This window comes from Lynx canadensis, chromosome B2 (assembly GCF_007474595.2).
Source record: "Lynx canadensis isolate LIC74 chromosome B2, mLynCan4.pri.v2, whole genome shotgun sequence".
Lineage (NCBI taxonomy): Eukaryota > Metazoa > Chordata > Mammalia > Carnivora > Felidae > Lynx > Lynx canadensis.
In genome coordinates, this window is record NC_044307.1 from 69,182,480 (window position 1) to 69,200,566 (window position 18,087).

The following is an 18,087-nucleotide window of genomic DNA, read 5'->3' on the forward strand; positions in this document are numbered from 1 at the left end:
TCACAGTGTATTATCTCACTTTTTACTCACATCAATCAAAACTATCACCTAAGAGAATTGTTACCTCTGTTTTACTCCTGAGGAAACTGAAGGTCGAAGAGAATATGTGACATGCTGAGTCACTGAGCTGAAAGGCAGGAGTACTGGGATTCACACGGAGTCTTCTGACCCAGGTGGGTCTACACACCTTTCCTGGATGACCCACCAGTGCTTGTCAAAGAATGTTCTGGTAAAATGTTTCTTTTCAGGTCAACATGATACATGTGATGTGTAAGTTTTACACATATTAGGAAGTAGCAAAAAATTACTAAAGTGTGGTCAAAGGAAGACTTCTTTTATTTGTTTGTTTGTTTGTTTGTTTGTTTCTGTTATATAAGCAAAACACATTTCTTCTATGCCCAACTGGGTCATATTGGGAACCAGCCATATTAAGAAAGGAGCTCTGTACCCACTACTAGTAGGCTCATGCCTACAGACAGGAATGTGAGGACCAAGACTTGGCTGGTGGAGCTGAAAGTACCTTGGAGCGCCTGAAAGAATTCACATGTGAAGTCTGAGAAAATGGGCTGTGGGAATGATCAATCAGTTTGCTAACTTTTCTCAGTTTTAGTGTACTATCAGGCAGAAAAGGAGAATACTTTGGTTTGAGTGGTATGTTTTCTTGTCTAATTTGCTGGAGCTTCACATTCTTTAAAATGTGTTTAAATTTGAGTATGGTATCAGATATTGACATGGATGGTATTAGCCAATATTCTGTAGAATTATAATTTACATAATTTCATGAATTTCTAGCTCATGAAATTATTGATGACTTTAATTATCAATGACTTTACTTCTAAATTCATAGATTAAGTCATAAAGTATTACTGATCAAATGAACAATATTTTGTTAGTAGGTAATTGTATTTGTGAACACAAAAGTATGTCTAATGGCACATTCCCACATATTGTTTAACATTTTATTTTCATTACAAAACCAAGAAAACGATGTGTTTCAGATTGGCTACGTGGTTAGATTATTACCATTCTAACTAGACAAAGCCACAGAGTACAACTTTGCATTTGACTGAATGATGAAAAGCCAGTCCTCTTGCAGATAAAGAGTAATTAAACGTGCTGATGGAAATCTTTCACCAAAAGCCATTTCTTATTCTTCAGAAAAATGAGACTTGGGGGTCATTTGTTTGGATTGTTAGTATTTGAACTGAATTCAGCTGAGATTGACAAAGATTCCTTAACCAAACTCTACTCAGTTCAAAGAGAATTCTTCTCATGTAAGACCTCATTTTTAAAAAATTTTTTATCCCAGTGTAGTTAGTGTTATATTAGATATAGGTGTACAATATAGTGATTCAGCAATTCCATATATTACTCAGTACTCATCAAGATAACTGTACTCTTAATCCCCTTCACCTATTTTGTCCATCCCCCAACCACCTCCCCTCTGGTAACCATTTGTTTGTTCTGTATAGTTAACAGTCTCTTTTTTGGTTTGTTTCTTTTTTTCCTTTGTTTTGTTTCTTAAATTCCACATATGAATGAAATAATATATTTGTCTTTCTCTGACTGATTTATTTCTCTCCACCTTGTACTTTCTAGTTCCATCCATGTTATTGCAAATGGCAAGATTTCATCCTTTTTTTATGTCTGAATAATATTCCATTGTGTGTGTGTATATATATATATGTATCACATCTTCTTTATTAATTTATCTATTCATGGACACTTGGGCTGCTTCCATAATTTGGCCATTGTAAATAATGCTGCAATAAACATCGGGATGCATATATATCCTTTTGAATTAGTGCTTTTGTATTCTTTGGGTAAATACTTAGTAGTGTGAATACTAGATCATAGGGTATTTCTATTTTTAAATTTTTGAGGGACCTCCATAGTGTCTTCTACAGTGGCTGCACCAGTTTGCATTCCCACAAACAGTGCATGAGGTTTCCTTTTCTTCCACATCCTTGCTAAAATTTGTTGTTTCCTGTGTTTTTGATTTTAGCCATTCTGACAGATATGACAATGCTATCTCATTATGGTTATATTCCTCGATGGTAGATGATGTTGAGCACGTTTTCACATGTCTGTTGGCCATCTGTGTGTCTTCTTTGGAGTAGAACCTGACTTTTGGTCTTCAGTGTTTGTGACTTTATTATTCAGTTGTATTTACTTACTTATTTTTATTTTTATTTTTAATTTTTTAATGTTTATTTATTTTTGAGAGACAGAGAGTGAACAGGAGAGGGGCAGAGAGAGAGGAAGACAAAGAATCTGAAGCAGGCTCCAGGCTCTGAACTGTCAGTGCAGACCCTGACATGGGGCTCAAACTCATGAATAGCAAGATCATGACCTGAGCTGAAGTCAACTGCTTAACTTACTGAGCCACCCAAGTGCCCCTTATTTTATTTTTTATTTTTAAGTGCTTATTTATTTATTTTGAGAGAGAGAGAGAGAGGGCACAGGGGAGGGTCAGAGAGAGGGAGACAGAGAATCCCAAGCAGGCTCCACACTGTGAATGCAGAACCTGATGTAGGGCTCGAACCCATGAACTGCGAGATCATGATCTGAGCTGAAATCAAGAGTTGGATGCTTAAGTGACTCAGCCACCCAGGTGCCCTATATTTATTTTTTAAAATATTTTTTTTATGGGCGCCTGGGTGGCTCAGTCGGTTGAGCGTCCGACTTCAGCTCAGGTCATGATCTCGCGGTCCACAAGTTCGAGCCCCGCATCGGGCTCTGGGCTGATGGCTCAGAGCCTGGAGCCTGCTTTCGATTCTGTGTTTCCCTCTCTCTCTGCCCCTTCCCCGTTCATACTGTGTCTCTCTCCATCTCAAAAATAAATAAACGTTTAAAAAAAATTAAAAAAAATATTTTTTTAAAGGTTTATTTATTTTGAGAGAGACAGAGACAGTGTGAGTGGGGGAAGGGCAGAAAGAGAGGGAGACAGAGAATCCCAAGCAGCCTCCTCACTGTTAGAATGGAGCCCAATGCAGGGTTCGGTTTCATGAACTGTGAAATCATGACCTGAGAGGAAACCAAGAGTCGGATGCTTAACCGACTGAGCCACCTAGGTGCCCCTTCATTATCCAGTTTTAGAAAGAATCCTGCTAAGTCAGTTTAGCTAGAATCCCCACACTTAATATCTGATTTTTTTCCATCCTCCAGACTGGGTTCCTCATCTTCTACCATCCCCTAGATGATGTCTGTTCACCCTGGCCTGTCTTCACCAAGAATCCTATTGAGTTATTTTAGCTAGAATCCCCCTTTACTCCTTATGTGTCCTCTTAGTAATTGTGCATCAACTGACTCCCACCCTGCTCCTTGGCTATTAATTCTCACTTTTCCTTGTTGTGTTCAGAATTGAGTGCAAAATCTCTCCCTTAACAGCAAAACTCCATTGTAGTTGTCCTGTACCTATTGTGATAGCCTCCCTTGCTTCTATAAAAAGTGTTGTGAATAGTTTTCTTTCTTTAACAGATAAAAATGTGATTAATCAGAGGCCAAACAACTATTTTCGCCATTTCAGATATTGGTATTGAGCCTTAAATTATTGAGTTCATTCAAAAGCAGAAACTGAATCAAGATGGCTGGAGTATTTTTGTGAGGTTGGTAAGCAGTGTGACACCTAAGTCCAGACCACTTAATGGAGAGAGTAATATGTCAAAATAAGGAGTTTGGACTTTGTCTTGTAAGTCCTCTTAGAAATGTTTTAGAAGGTTCTGGCACTGTGTATAAAAGAACATGGAAGGAAAAAAAGGAGGGAGATTTGGAGACTCTGCCAGTGTTGCAGATTAAAAATCACAAAGGCCTAAAGTAAGATAGTGGTGGTGAGGATAAAGAAGTAATGAATGTTACAGGTGTTTTGAACGATGAAAGACTATTGACTACATGTTGGCAGTCAAAGAAAAGTGAAGTGCTAACAGTTTGCAAATGTTTTCAGCCTAGGGTTTCCAGAGGATGGTGTCCCATGATGGAGGAGATATATTGAGTTCAGTAAAAAATGTGGGGTTATAGTTTAAAAATGTGGGGCTGAGCTTGAGAGATAAATAAGAGTTATAAACAGATAAGGAGAAATCATCAGCATCCAGGTGGTATTTGAAATCACGAGCCTGGGTGAAACTGGCAAGGGACAAAACATGAAAGAAGAGAAGAAATCAATGGTTCAATCCTTGGGAGATACCTATATTTAGTTGGGTGCCATGAGACAGAGTAGCCCCGGACAGAGAAGAGAGATGGGAGATGGGAACAGGAGAGCCTATAATAAAACCTAGAAGTAAGGATTTGATACAAGAAGTTTTTTTGACACAACTGAGTGCTGCAGAGAAAGATTAAAGTGAGAAAAAGCAATGGATTTGATGGCTAGGAGGTCACGAGGCCTTAGGAGAGAGGTTTCAATAGGGCAGATAAGAATGGATAATGGATTTCAGTAAATGGAAGGGAAAACATAGGAAGTTGCTAGTATATTTTCTTTGTAAAGTTTGGCAGAGAAAGAATGAAAGCAGATAAATTGTAGCTGGTGATGGAAAAGCTAAGGAAAGGTTGTTTAAGAAGAGGGTGTGAATATGTTTATGAGTTGGGGGGAACAATCCTATGAGAACATGTAATTAGAGAAGTGAGAAATGAGGAGATCATTCTTGAGCACATTCTCAGAGAAAGTGGGGCCAGGTGGCTTCAAGGGCACAGTTGGAGGGATTGTTCTTTTTTTCTCTGAAATAAAAGGTAATCGAGAAGATTTGAGTCAGGTAGAGAAATGCTTTTGTTTTTGCCTGATGATCTCAAACTTCACAATGATGTGGGATAAATGTAAAATGGATTTTATGTATTCTAATTTTATTCTCTTTTTATAATAACTTTTTAAGTTTATTTACGTTGAGAAAGGGAGAGAGCAGGGGAGGGGCAGAGAGAGAGGAAGAGAGAGAATCCCAAGCAGGTTCTGAGTTGTCAGTGCAGAACCCAACGTGGGGTTTCATCCCACGAACTCTGAAATCATGACCTGAGCTGAAATCAGGAGTTGTGCACTTAACCAACTGAGCCATGTGGGTGCCCCTCTAATTTTATTCTTTACAGATATTTCTTAATCCATTAAGTGTTGTTACTAGAAAGAATTAACATTAGTACCATTTAATTATATAGTTACTAGTTGTGGAGTGGGAGATTTTCCTAAATTTTAATAAGTATATATATAATTCAAAGTTCATACATCAGAAATAACAAGATTAGTGGTACAAAATGAAATGAAAGTAGATCAACTTTAATCTCATTGTTATTTTTTGGTTTTTTTTTGAGATTTCAGGATAATAAATTTGAATCACAAGCTGTCATTACCATAGAAGCACACTTAAATTAGGATGTTATGTTGGTTCCCTTGACCTGTCCTCATTTCCTAGAACTTACCGTCTCTCTGACATTTCCCCTAAATATCTGAAAGCCTTTCAAAGTTATCCTGTCTTTTGCTGAACTCACAATTTGTCCCCTGTGCTGGCCAGCCTCCAAGCTGGCCCCAATGATCCCTACTTTCTGGTATATACCCAGTTGTGTGGTCCTCTCTCACATTGTACCAGGGTTGATGTGTATGAACCAATACCATATGGCAGAAGTGATGGCATGTCACTTTTGGATATTAAGTTAGAAAATTCTGCAGCTTCTATCTCGAAAGCTTTCTCTTGCTTACACTTTCTCTCTTTTGGATGTCTCACTGAAGGGATGGGCAGTGAGTGCAAGCAAGCTGTTAGCTTGTGAGTAGTCCTATGGAGAGGCTTATGTTACAAGGAACTGAAACCTCCAGATGCCAACTAAGGAGGAACTAAGCCCTGCTATAACAACCACATGAGCAAACTCATAAGTGGATTCTTTAGTCACAGTAGACCCCTAAGATGATTGCTTGATTGCAATAGATAGATTGCACAGGTTCTAGCCTGTGCCAGAACCACCTAGCTAATTTGTTTACATGTCTCTGTAACTCTGTGCTTGCTGTGTTAAGTTGCTGTCTTTTGGGGTAATTTTCTAAACAATAATAGAGAACTAATACACCTCTGATCAGGTTCTCTTCTTGGAGTCCCAATCTGAGTGAGATGCACCACTGTCATCTCACTTCCTAAGAGCCTACCAGGATACTGCTTTATTCTGCTCTCTGCTAATCAGTTATAAAGTTAAGCACCTATTGTGTACTGGGATACAAAAATGAACAAAATGAAAAAAGAAATCCCTTTTCATATGGAATTTACATTTTAGTGGCGGGATCAGATGAGAAACAGTGAATAATAGAAGTGTCTGGTAATGGTGATAGGCACAGATGAAGGGAAAGAAAGTGGTAGTGATGGGGAAGTTAGTTTATGGAGGAGGGTCAGAGAAGGCAGTACTGGTAAAGTCATCTGAAAGGACATCTGGAAGAAGTGTCTGTGTGGATGCCATTCAGAAGAGTGGTCTAGACAGTGGCATCATGAGTACAAAGGTCCCGAGAAAAGACTGTGTTTGATATGTTGGAGGAACAGCAGCCTTGCTGAGAAGGTGAAGGAGGAGTGTGGTAGGTAGGGAATGATATTGGAGAGGTAGGGGTGATCCTGCAGATCCATGGAAATGATTTTGGGAAGGCATTGGAATGGTTTGAGTACAAGAGTGACAAGATCAGATGCAGGTTTCAACAGGATCACTATGGCTGTGGTGTTGAGAGCAGATTTGTAAGAGAGCTGGGATTTGAAGAGAGAACAACAGAAAATGATTGGTGGTATAGATTAGAGTGGTGGAGTTAGAGGTGGCCTGACATGGTCAAAGTTTAGATTTATTTTGAGGGTCGGGTCTGACAATTAGCTGATGGTTGGGATATGAGTGTAAAAGAAAGCGAGGAATCAAAAGTGTTAGATGACATTGAGAGGCTCTGGTGAACCTGAGGAAAGGGTTGTGTCAGTCTGTTTTTGTCCTACCAATTCTCATGTACCCAGCCGGCCACCCCTGCCCACAACACCCCATTTCATGCCTTCTCTACCCTAAGTAACACCTCAGAACTCCTGAATGAATTCTTCAGAGTCTCCTCAAAAACCACTGCTCTGGTAAGAGTGGCTGGCAACGCTGATGATACTGATCTTTGAGGTTATGTTAAACCTACTGCTATCCCAAGTTATATTAGACACTGTTCTTTCTAATATATTATTAAATGCATTTTAATGTGTAAATAATGAGGTTTATGGCAGATTATATGTAACTGAGCATTTTTCATAGATTATTTCTTGACTTCTTGCAGCAATCCATGAAGTAGGAACTGTTATTATGACAACTTTGTGGTGAAGGAGATGGAGGGTTTGAAAAGTTAGCTTGTCCACATTCACCCAGCTATTAAGTATGGGGACAGAAATGACATGTAATTCCATCTGACTCCAAAGTCCCTGTCTAGCAGAACTACTTTCCAAAAAGCTATTTTGCCTCTTTAGAGGAGCATATATTTAACACACTCAGTTATACTGATATCAAGATTATGTCTGTCTCACTTTCAGAAAGTTTTACTAAAGCTATGCGTTTGAAGAATCAAATACTTACTAGTTGACAAGTATTAGTGATAATGTGCCAACAGCTCAGACAGATGACATCGTTGCCATCTATATGCCAAATGACTTCAACACCCATAGTGATGGACTAATCACTGACTGATAAGAACTGACTAATAAAAATTGCTCTGCTGTTTAAGTGTTTATTCCCAAAGAATCTAATTTGCTTGGAGGACTGGTTTGGGACTTGTCACAGATGCCGATACTGAAATAACCGCTCCATTTGTGAGTCATGAGCATTGAGTGTCCAGACTAATAGGTTAGTGTGACATTTCCTATTTAGCCACTCATTTTCTAAATTGTTATGGTGTCTTAAGCTCATGCTGGTATAATTTACATTATGAGATATCAGAACTCAGTCACCCAGGTATTTTTATAGAGAAAATGACGTTCAGAGGTCAAAATAGGAGAAACACCTGTACCTTTTTATGTTACTTAGATGTTTGATTTTCTCAACTATTTTAAAATTCACTACAGATGCTATTATCCAAATAATGATAGTAATGCTAGTAATTCAATAGTCCATTTGCTTTCTTTTCAATATAAAGTGATGTTTAACAAGTACTTTAAGCTCCTCAGAAGAAAATCACTATCACTATGATGATGAAGATTGCTATTTTTGGTCATTTTTCTCCCTTTTTAGGATATTTTTAAAAATGTCTGGGAAAGGGAAAATGTCTATTACTATTTCTTATATAACATCTGAAAGAAATGTTGTTACTTTTAATGCCATTTTCTGTTTCTAAAGAAATTAGAGACTTTCACACTTCAATCTGAAAGAGACCCCCTTGCTATCTTCTAAGTGTTCTGTGAGTTTCCATTATTGTTCACTTGTTTAATGTCTTCTTCTCCGATAGATTTTAAGGTTCATGAGGGTCAAGTTATATCATTTGTTCGTCTCTATCCTTTGGGCCTAGCACAATGCCTGATACATATAGAAGTGTTCAGTAAAAATATAATAAGTGAAATATTTAAGGCCTTAATGTTGCCACTTTGCATACTTTGTATATTTTGTCCTTGAAATTTGTTTTTGATGGACTCTTGTAAACATCTTCACCTTCCTTTAGATGCCTTATTTTTTTCTTGCTCCTACCCTGGTACTACCCCCGCATTATTCCGAACTTAGTACTGCTATTCACCTCTGATGAACTGTTCACAGCTCAAGACCTGAGGTAGTGTTTCAACCAAAGTACCACCCACTGGCAGTATGAGGGTGGGAGGTAAAGGGTGTGTGTGTGTGTGGGGGGGGTGGTTTATATGGAGATTTGGGAGCATGCCCCAGGTGCTTACCACAAATAAGAGATTTCTTTGAATCTCTTAATTTAAAGAAATTTTGCATCCTACTTTATAATTATTCCATATTTGTTTTTACTATAAAAAGTGCTTGCAGTCTCTTCTGCAGCTTGTACATATACCCCAGAAGCTCTGATTCAGACATTTTTAGGCATTTTTAGCCTGGCTCAGTTTTCTAAATAGTTCCTTCCCCACTCACAGCAGAGACCTCCTGATCACTACAAAAGCTACTCAAGTCCTGCCGCTGCCTTTCTGATTTTCTTGTTCTGATTTGTTTGCTTTGTTTCTTTTATCCCTCCACCGTAATTCTGCCTCCAGTGATTCTTGATGGACGGCTATTTGCATTTAGGATAGAAAAGTTCTTTATTGTGCTGGACTGTCCTGTAATTGTCTTTTCTATCTCTCTCCATATTGCAGAGAGGTTAGAATCTCTGGACTCTACCTATTACTGCCAATGGCACCCACAGTCATTGTGACAAGCCAACTTCCCACCGTATTTTCAAATACCCATTAGCACGTTGTTCCTCTCCCAGGCTTTTGACACTTTATACAACATCCAGAACCTTGATAATTTTCATCCATCCATTCATTCAAAACTCAGACAACTATTTTTTAAAAATTTTTTTTTTCAACGTTTATTTATTTTTGGGACAGAGAGAGACAGAGCATGAATGGGGGAGGGGCAGAGAGAGAGGGAGACACAGAACCGGAAACAGGCTCCAGGCTCCGAGCCATCAGCCCAGAGCCCGACGCGGGGCTCGAACTCACGGACCGCGAGATCGTGACCTGGCTGAAGTCGGACGCTTAACCGACTGCGCCACCCAGGCGCCCCTGACAACTATTTTTTAAATACCTGCTGTGTGCCAGGCATAGTTCTAGACAATGGAAATATGGTCATGAATAGACTCACCATCCAAGGATGATTGTGTGATTCTTTCTACCTAACAACTCGCTTATCTTTCTTTTTTTAATTAATTTATTATTTAATTTACATCCAAGTTAGTTAGCATATAGTGCAACAATGATTTCAGGAGTAGATTCCTTAATGACCCTTATCCATTTGGCCCATCCCACCTCCCACAACCCCTCCAGTAACCCTCTGTTTGTTCTCCATATTTAAGAGTCTCTTCTGTTTTGTCCTCCTCCCTGTTTTTATATTATTTTTGTTTCCCTTCCCTTATGTTCATGTGTTCTGTGTCTTAAAGTCCCCATATGAGTGAAGTCATATGATGTTTGTCTTTCTCTAATTTCACTTAGCATAATACCCTCTAGTTCCATCCATGTAGTTGTAAATGGCAAGATTTCATTCTTTTCGATTGCTGAGTAATACTCCACTGTATATATATACCACATCTTCTTTATGCATTCATCTGTCGATGGACATTTAGGCTCTTTCCATACTTTGGCTATTGTTGATAGTGCTGCTATAAACATTGGGGGGCATGTGCCCCTTTAAAACAGCACACCTGTATCCCTTGGATAAATGCCTAGTAGTGCAATTGCTGGGTCGTAGGGTAGTTCTATTTTTATTTTTCTGAGGAATCTCTATACTGTTTTCCAGAGTGGCTGTACCAGTTTGCATTCCCACCAGCAGTGCAAAAGAGATCCTCTTTCTCTGCATCCTTGCCAACATCTGTTGCTGCCTGAGTTGTTAATGTTAGCCATTCTGACAGGTGTGAGGTGGTATAATGTGGTTTTGATTTGTATTTCCCCGAGGATGAGTGACGTTGAGCATTTTTCATGTGTCATTTGGCCATCTGGCTGTATTCTTTGGAGAAGTGTCTATTCATGTCTTTTGCCCATTTTTTCACTGGGTTATTTGGGTTTTTTTGGCTGTTGAGTTTGGTAAGTTCTTTATAGATTTTGGATACTAACCCTTTATCTGATATGTCGTTTGCAAATATCTTCTCCCATTCCATCAGTTGCCTTTTAGTTTTGCTGATTGTTTCCTTAACTGTGCATAGCTTTTTATTTTGATGAAATTCTAATAGTTCATTTTTGCTTAGTTTCCCTTACCTCCAGAGACGTGTTGAGTAAGAAGTTGTTGCAGCCGAGGTCAAAGAGGTTTTTGCTTGCTTTCTTCTCTAAGATTTTGATGGCTTCCTGTCTTATGTTTAGGTCTTTCATCCATTTTGGGTTTATTTTTGTGTATGGTGTAATAAAGTGGCCTAGGTTCATTTCTGTGCTTGTGGCTGTCCAGTTTTCCCAGCACCATTTGCTGAAGAGACTGTCTTTATTCCATTGGATATTCTTTCCTGCTTTGTCAAAGATGAGTTGGCCATACAGATGTGGTTCCATTTCTGGGTTCTGTATTCTGTTCCATTGATCTAAGTGGCTGTTTGTTTGTTTGTTTGTTTGTTTGCCAGTTTTTTGTTTTTTTTGTTTTTGTTTTTTTCTTTTGCCAGTCTAGATGATTACAGCTTTGTAATACAGCTTAAAGTCCTGGATTGTGATGCCTCAAGCTTTGGTTTTCTTTTTCAAGATTGCTTTGGCTGTTCAGGGTCTTTTCTGGTTCCATACAATTAATTTTTAGGATTGTTTGTTCTAACTCTGTGAAGAATGTTGGTGTTATTTTGATAGGGATTGCTCAACTCACTTATTTTTCTTGTTTTTGAACAAGTTTGTTCTCCTCTAATGTATTGTTGAATACTCTTCATTTTATGTTCTGATGATTTCTAGGTTAAAAATTACAAGGACATTGACATTTAGGATAGATGAAAACATTGACCAAAATAATAATAAAAAAATTTAAAAAACCCCAGGAAATATGAATAGTCAGTTCCTGATTCATTAGCAGAATGTTAATATTTTAAACACACTGTACATTAAAAAAAGATTTTAGTGTTGAATAAAGTGATTTTATAAGAATTCTGCTGCAGTTTCCCTTCTTTTTGACATAAGTGGTTCAGTTTGGCAGCAATGACTTTATTTGCTTTATGTAATTATTTAATTTTCTAGGTTTACTCACATTGTTATGTCATTTTAACATATTTATGTACTTATTCATATGTAATTGTACAATATTTAAAGAAGCTGCTGAATGTGACTAGAAGCACCAGTGAGAGAACCCTCTGGTTTCATATGACTCTGTTGGAGAACAAGGGGCATGTGTGTTTCCAAATAAAGTGACGTGACATGAAAAATGGGTATTAACCTGAAGTAATAAAACTAGGTACTTTTTTTTTTCTCTTGCAGACTTTAAAATCTGTAGTGACTAGAAGATACAATGGGAATACTGAAAAAAATCTTTTTGATGTTTATTTTAGAGAGAGAGAGAGCACGAGAAGGGGAGGGGCAGAGGGAGAGGACGATATAAGATCCAAAGCAGGCTCCGTGCTGACAGCAGCAAGCCGATGTGAGGCTCAAACTCACCAACTGTGAGATTATGACCTGAGCTGAAGTTAGGCGCTCAACTGACTGAGCCACCCAGGCACCCCATACAGTGGGAATACTTTTATATCACTTTCTATGTGTCCGCCACCATTATAAACACTTTATATATGTTAGTTTTCACAACAAACTTGTAAAGTTAGTTTTCACAACAAACTTCACCACACTACCACCACCACCACCATCATCATCCTTATTTTCCAAATGAAGATACTGAGGCAGTGCGAGATTAAGTGATAGGTAGTGTCAGAGATGGACGCTAAACCGAGAGAGTGTGGATATAAGGTTTGGGTGTTTTAACTCCTATACTGTATAACCTTTGAGTGGGAGGGGGGGCAATGTTGAGAGTAAAGTAACAGAACACTCTATTAATAAACTATGTATTGGTTGCTTAATGTCAGCATAGGTAAAACAATGTGGCTTACCATTTATTTACATTGAATTTTCATCTTTTTTAAAATTTAATTTTAATTTTAATTAACCTATTTTAATTTTCAAATAAAATTTCCTCCTTTTTTGTGTAGAAGAGGAAATTCTTCAGTTTTGTCACAACTAAACATTTTACTCGTTTTAACAAAAGCATTACTTTGTAGAAAATATTTCTGTACAATAATATGATAAGTGGTTATATTTTATTTCTCTTAATTTTACTTCCCCAGAAAGATGTAGTTGAAATACAAACACAATTAGTTTCAAATGGAAATTATTAAATTCAGAATAGGTCAAATAGCATCTATCAGCTACTACCTGTATAAAGACTGCCAAAATGTAAATACCTAAACATTTGTTTCTTTTTTCTTCTCCTCTACTTTGTCTCATTTTGTTTTTTACTTTCAAATTTTAGAGGATGTTTTACAAGTCTTTTTCTCTTTGTAGCTTCACTTACTCTTAGCTAAATTGACAATTATCTCCAGGGATAACACTGCAGAAACTATGATAAAGATATGGCCGAATGGCCCCTAATTGACTTGCCTAATTTGATAAAGTGTTTCCTTCTGAGGCAATTAGAAGGTCAGGATGGAATACTCTGGAATAAAATACACACATGAGCTTTTCATAACTAATTTATATACTTTGTATTTGCTGAACACAAAACCTCAGTTGATAGACTTTAACTGTTCTTTTTGTTAATCCAAAAGCAGATGCTTCACCTTTCACTCATTCATTTCTGCCCTTTATTTTCTAAGTTTATTTTCTCAGCTGGCCACCATGGTCATTCTGATGGCTACTTATGTAGATAAGAGACCATCTACCTGGTTTCCCTGGAAAAAATATAGGACAACTATATATTCATTCTTCAGAAAGTATTCTGGTTGTGTTTTGCTAGTTACCTAAAAGCACTAAGTAATGTATCCCTTTGGCTTGATATTTTTGAAAAATAAAAATAAAAAAGTTAGAAAAATACTCTAGTGTGTGTAACACCCAATTCTTTTCTATTAGTTCAATATGCACATTGGTAAAGATGATGAAATAATTTTTTCAAGGTATCACTCCAAGTATCCAAGGATGTGAAAGATTCATGGAGATAGTTCAAATAATTTCAGCAATTAAGTGACACTGAAATGTGAATTGGTCTACAAATATTTAGTCAAGGTAGTCAGAATAAATGATATCATGTAGAAGTGTGAAAAATACCAGTTGTCTGCTTATCTGCTAAAAGTTGCCTTTTATATTGGACACTTTGGGGCTCCCTCCTTCTTTGAGTACTGTCTCTGTCCATTTCCTATCTATGTTTATATTTCTTGTGCAACCATTACCACTATCCATCTCCCGAGCTTTTTCATCTTCCTCAAATGAAACTCTGTATCCATTAAACAAAATCTTCCACTCCTCCACTCTCCAGCTCCTGGCAACCACTGTTCACTTTCTGTTTCTATGAAGTTGACTACTCTAGATACCACACATAAGTGTAGTCATTCAATATTTGTCTTTCTGTGATTGGCTTATTTCACTTAGCACAAAGTCTTCAAGGCTCATCCATGTTGTAGCATGTGTCAGCATTTTATTCCTTTTTAAGTCTGAATCATATTCCATTACATGTATATATCATATTTTGTTCATCTATCCATGAACATTTGGGGTGTTTCCACCTTTTGGCTATTGCTATGAACATGAGCATCCCTGCTTTCAATTATTTTGCATATATATTCCAATTCCAGAAGTGGAATTGCTAGATCTTACAGTAATTTTCTCTGATTTTTTGAGAAACTGACATACTGTTTTCCACAGCAGCTACAACATTTTATATTCCCACCAGCAATGTACAAGGGTTCCCATTTCTTTATATCCTCACCAATACTTACTTTCTTTCTCTCTTCCTTCCTTCCTTTATAGTAGCCATTGTCCTAATGGATGTGAAGTTGTATCTCTCTGTGGGTTTGATTTCCATTTCCTTAATAATTAATGATGTTTGAGCATATTTTCATGTGATTATTGGCTATCACTAGCAGAATTTTTAAGGAACTCTAATAATCAGAACTTTTCTCATTCTGAGCTTTCCAAGCTCAGTGTTCTCAACTTGTTCTTGTATTTCCTATGAATCTTCAGTATCGTCTCACTCCTGTTTTTGCTTAAACGATTTCAGCTTGATCTGTGTTACTCGTAACCAAAATTTCTAATTCAGCTTTCCTCAGGAACTCTATATTCTTCCTTGCCTGCACTGACTTTGCAAATAACTGAAGCATTGGATTCCCTCACAATCTTTGTAAAACATCCCTGCTACATTCTTTCCATTCCTGCTTCTTTTTGATAGAGGAAACTATTAGCATGGCAAAGAAAAATCCTACGAATGTTATTTTTTACTTTAGTCTAATAAATATGGGATCAGTACTTTCCCATGGGAGTCTCCAAGACATATGTTTACTATTGCCCCTTTAACCTGTGTTCCCTCTATAGAGGGAGGTCAGGGCAATAGTCTGTGCTGTGTAGCAGCCAGTCAAGCCAACCTCAGAAGGTAGAGGAACAGCAACCTGGGTGGGGGTGGGGAACATGCATTGGTGGGGTGGGAAGGTGGTGCACTGTGGGAGAGGGGGTAGACCTTGCTTGGGTCTCCACATCTCTAGTAATGTCAATCCCTGGCATTCCTGTTTTGGGATCTCATAAGGTAGAATGAGAATTAAATGACAGAATCTATGTACAGCACTTCATCCAGTGCTTGCAATTTAATGAGATCACTAAAGGTTAGCAATCTCCCTCCAAATAAAAGATATTTTAATATAAAAATTTTAAAATTCTCTTTGTTCTAGGGTGACTTTCTCCTAGCTGGTATTTAGGGAGCATGTCATATAGACATTTTATTTCTTTTTAAATTGACATCTTGCATTTGATATAACAAGATGGCTTTCTAATTGTTCAGTAATTAAACCTAAACAAATGTTACAATGAGAAAGGAGCACTGACTATGCCATAATTTAAATGTGGAATGAGGATAAGATCAATGCCTTGATTTTCCAAAATCATCATAAGGGTCACGTAAAATGCCATTTTCTATAACGGGGGCTATATCTTCATTCTACCATCAGGACTTCTGAAGTAATGAAGAAGAAAAAAAAGTTATAGTGTATTTCGCTGACAGCTTAGAAGATTTGAATTAATATTCTTGAAGGATCTATAGAGTTTTACCAAGTAATAGTTCAACTCAAATTAAAATGAAAATTGCAGTAATATCTTTCTTCTGAGAAAGAACTCCTTTGTCTGATCTGTCACCATATCATCATTTATTCTTATGTTATTAGAATGATCATTCAATCATATTTTCTTCTTTTAGGGTTAATTATAAGCATAAAGGCTTGCCATCAACTCTCTCCCCAATCCCATGACTATATCCTAGAACATATCATCAGGATTCTCATAAAGCATGACCTTGGGCCTGCATCTATCTTTTCTATTCTGTTTTTGGAAGGGTAATGAGTTCAAGTGAGTATATAATTTGTCACTAGTAAGAAATTGCCACACATGGACTTTTTTCTTTAGACTTGTATCTTCTGTTCTTAAGGAATTTTACATTGCGTTCTGCCAGAACCACCAATATGGATCTGGGAAAACTGTGGGCTCACCCTCAGCCAGTGTGCAATACTTAACACACTCTGTCAGGCATGATTATAGTTTCTGTTTATAGCTATTCAGTTTCTTAAACTGTGGCCATTCTCTGCTATCTCTCTGTTTGAAAAATGTTTGCATTCTTTATTCCCTTCCCCCCAGAGATCAGAATTTCATGAGAATACGATGATTCTTCAAGGCTTCAGTGTCCTTGTATCCCCTGTCCCCAAACATCGGAATGTTGTTTATGGTTGTTAGAGAGCCACCATACGGTCAGCCAGGCCCCATACGGTCACATCTGGACCACGATACAATTCCAGCTAATGCTTTGAGAATTGGATGTGGTGGTGTTAGTTGCCTCACTAGAATGGATATGGTATTTTTCTAGTTTGCAAGATGTAGTCTTCTTAATTGTAAGGTGGCTGATGTGGGTATCTTTGATCATGGAAATGATATTTTAAAATTAGAGACATGACTTCACATAGAGCACAAAACAGGCTTTGTCTCCCCTGGAAAGAAATGATTCCTGAATATCAACATAAAAAAATAGGCTTAAAGATACAGAATGCTAAAAAAGTGTTAAAGCTAGTATTGTACCAAAACCAGTCACAAAATGAAAAGAAAACACTACCATTCTTGAAACAGCCCCATTGTGCCTCAGGTTTTGTTTCTGTTAGATGTTGTAATCTTTACAGCTTAAAGGTTTGACAAATTTTGGTAGCAGCTTTATCATTCCCTAACATTTTCACTTTACCTGAGGAAAAAACTATGTGATTATGAATGCTCTCGGGACAGAGTGATGCCTCACTCACGTTCACTTCTCCAGCATGCTGTACTTTGCCTGACCCTTAGTGGAGCACAATAAATAAGAGCTAAATGGAGTTTTCTCTTATTTTCTGCTTTTCCATAGCTTGAACTTCCTATTAAAGACACCGTTATCTGATGATATTTGACAATTTGTTACAGTGTTTTTGATAACACATGAAGCTGTGGTCTTTATGCCTGATCTAAGAGGAACAGAGGACTTTGCTTCTCGAGTAAAAACTGCAATTTAAGAAAATCTGTTAGTGTGTGTGTTTTTTTCTCTTTATTGTCTTTGAAAATCTCCCAAATTGTAGGAGCATCGGTTCTCACACATTTCTGTCTACTCATCTACTCTACCTGTATGTCCTATGGGCCTAAAACTCATTATGCCCCAAGCTGAACCCACCTTTCTTTTAACCAATTTCCTCTGGCTGTTTTGTTAAACATCATTGCACTTACTTCAGTCACTTCTTCCACTAACTTGGCATCGTGCTGACTTCTACCCTTTCCTACACATGACTTCTGACTTAATGCCAAATATTGCCAATTCCACCTTCCCAACATCACCTACATCTGTCTCCTTTTCTGCACACCCACTGACACCGGCCTCATTACCTCTTGTATGTTTTTCTATCTTCTTTCTGCTGTACTCTCGCCCCTTTATCAAGATTAATCGTCTTAAAGCAGATAATTATGTCACTCAGTCATTCACTCTTTACCCTAAGGCCCCCAACATTTTATAGAAAAAGTACAAACATTCTAGCTATTGTTCTAGAATAGAATACAAGTTGCACCACACGTGTAATATAAAATTATCATAGTCACATTAACAAAATGAAAAGAAATATACTTTAACCCAATATTGTAAAGTATTATTCCAACATATGGTCAATATAAAAATTATTAATATTTTGTATTCTTTTTTCTATTAAGTCTTTGAAGTAAGTTTCTAGCTACATTTCAAGGGCTCGGTGTCACATGTGGCTAATAGCTACCCTTTTAGTGTTGTGCTAGCACTTTC